Genomic DNA, 2,871 nt, shown 5'->3' on the forward strand with positions numbered 1-2,871 from the left:
CCCGCAGCAGCAGCAGCACGGAGTGTTCTTCGAGAGGTTCGGCGGGACCCGCAAGATGCCCGTGGGTCTGGAGCCTGCAGTAGGATCCAGGCACCCGTTAATGCAGCCTCCCCAGCAGGCCCCGCCGCCGCCTCCGCAGCAGCCCCCGCAGCAGCAGCCGCCGCCGCCTCCGCAGCAGCAGCAGCCGCCGCCGCCGCCGCCGCCGCCGCCGCCGCCGCCGCCGCCGCCGCCGCAGTGAGCACACACACGCGCTCACGCAGGCAGTAAAATCCATCAAGGCCCCGCTCCCGGCCCCGAGCACAGCCGCCGGGGCTCCCCGCGCACCCCTCCCTCGAGCTTGCCCACCCTCCGGTGCCAGCTGCAATCCTGCAGCACCGGACGGGGAGGGGAGGAGGCCGCCGTCGCCGGCTCGCCTCTCTCGGGCCCCAGCGGCGGCAGAGGGCAGCGCCCAGAACTGCTACGCCAAAAAGGGCAAAAGCGAGCCGGCCCCCGCCTCCCGCCCCCCGCCCCGGCTCTCCGGCTTCTTTCCACGGTTTGGATCATGGGCCCCTGCCTCCCCCTCTCCATAAAAGGAGGGGGAGTGAGTCTCTGGTGAGAGGTGGGGCGGGTTTAGGGGTGCGTCTGGGGCACTCACCTGGCGGCTGCCACGCGCCCCCGCCCAGAATCCGATGACTGGGGCGTCTGACTGAGGAGCCTCCGCCCACAGTCCACGAGGGGAGAGCGCCCAGGTCGGAGGAGGGGGCTGCAGCGTGCCTCGTCCCCACCCTGGGACCCCTCATCCTCCAAGTCCCCGCTGCCTCGTGGAAAGCCGGGCGGCGGCCTGAGCCGGGAACTCGAGGGGTTGGAAGGCAAGGAAAAGAAAAGAGCCGCTCATGAGGCCCCCGGGATCCGCTGGGCGCACAGAGCGCCACCTCCGGCCGCGGCGCCGCACAGAGCGATGCGGGGGAGAGACGCGAGGGAGGCGAGGCCTGAACTGGGCCGGACGGCTCCCCCGCCACCAAAGGGCGATGCGCCGGGCTGGGTAGATTCCGCCTGCCTAGACCTGGCGGGATCGCACCCCGGCGGCGGGTCCCTCGAGGGGGCGGACGAGCCCCGGTATCAGGGCTAGAGGGGTGATGTGCCAAGCGACCCCGAACCTAGACGGCGAGGCCGTTAGAGGCGAGGAGACTGCGGAGCGGTGGGCGGCCGAAGGAGAATTCCGCCTGCCCTAGCCCTCCACCCCCAGGCCCCCATCCTGTGAATTAGGCCCTTGCCCGCCGCGGCCGCCCTCCTGCCAAAGGCAGTAAAGGCGCAGCCCCGCAGGCGGTCTTTCATCCTCGGCTCGGCCGGCTCTGGCATTTCAAAGGCGGAGTCCAGTGGGCGCTTGGGGGGCGCTCGCCTTCCCCCAAATTCCTGGGGGGAGGGGTGGGCCCCTCCTGCGATTCCCAGTGGGCCGGGGCTACCAGCGCTCTTCCACTGGCCTCCACACACCTGCAGCCCCCCAACGCACCTGCCTTGTCTACCGTAGCCCCACCTGCGACCTCCCCCCCTCAAGCGCGCTTTCATGGGTCAGGATGAAGGATGACCGAGGCAGAACTAGGGAAACCTTGGAACCGTTTAAAAGCACGTTAGAGCCAGCCCTTGTCCACCCAGGTGGACCTCCATTGCTTCGGAGGGAGACCACTGGACGGTTTCTGGACGGCCGCCAAAAGCACACTGCCAGGACTCAGGCTGCATCCCGAGCAGAGCCCTCCGTGGCTCACTCATCCTGATTGCTGACTGCTGCACCTCTGGTTGAGCCTCGGATTCCTCGCAGGCAGAGGGGACCCGAGGACACTTCTTTGGGGTGAAAGGACTCGGTTTGATAGTGGGTGTGGGAATGAAAGAGGAAAGGTCACCTTGTATTGCAGGGGGTGGTGGGGGCAGGGGCCCTTCCGGCTCTAACCTCTGCACAGAGGCTCGCTGGTTCCTGGGTGTCCCGCCACCTTTGAGCAAAGCTCGATGGGTGATTCCCTCTGTGCCCCATCCTGGCCTGGCAATTCAGGGGCTCTCAGTTCGAGTTTGGGGCGGAGGAGAGATCTGGGAACGCGGAAACGGGGGTGGGGGGCGCCTTCTACGGGAGCTCCAGCCAAAGCTAGGCGGGGAGAGGGGCAGGCCTGGGTGCATCCACCACCGGGACTGGAGATCTGCGGGGGGGCGGCGCAGGCATCCTTCTAATCGCTGGCCGATATTAAAAATAAAACCGCGGCGCGTCGTCATAGCGACCACGACAACAGCGGCTGCGCGAGGGTGGCACAAACTTGTGCAGCCGCGCGACAGCCGCTTTGGGGGGAGACGGGGCACGACGCGCATTGGCGCACCAAGGCCTGCCCTGGGGTGGGACAGGGACCCCCCCAACCCAGCCCGCCCCACCCTCCCCCCGGATCCTCGGAAGAAACTGGCAGAAATAGATCCCTAGAAGCTGTTTCCTAGACCTTGGACTGTCTTGACCAAGAGGTCACCAACTTGGATGAGAACCCACGCACGCGTGGACTCCCCGGCCCTGGCACCTCTCCCCGACACCCCTCCCCGTTTCAGACTCTGGCGTCCTCATCTCTGGAGAAGGGGGCTAAGTGGGAAGGCGGTTTCGGATGCTCGGCGGGAGAGGGGACCTCACTCCGGAGGCCGGGCGCTTGGGGGCTCCAGCACCTGCCCCTGTCGGCGATCCTTGCAGCTCAGGCGCGGTCACATGCTCCTTTCTGTCCGGGAATCGAGTTTCACTTCCAGCCGCTATTAGGCGGTTCGCACGGTTCACTGCAAACATTTGATAAAGAGGCTAAATGTACATTGGAGTCGGAGGAGGCGTGGGCGGCTGTGCTGAGCGCGTGGGCGCGGCGCTGCAGGCTCCGCGGG

The sequence above is a fragment of the Lipotes vexillifer genome, unplaced genomic scaffold (assembly GCF_000442215.2).
Source record: "Lipotes vexillifer unplaced genomic scaffold, Lipotes_vexillifer_v1.1 scaffold1701, whole genome shotgun sequence".
In the NCBI taxonomy this organism is placed as follows: domain Eukaryota; kingdom Metazoa; phylum Chordata; class Mammalia; order Artiodactyla; family Lipotidae; genus Lipotes; species Lipotes vexillifer.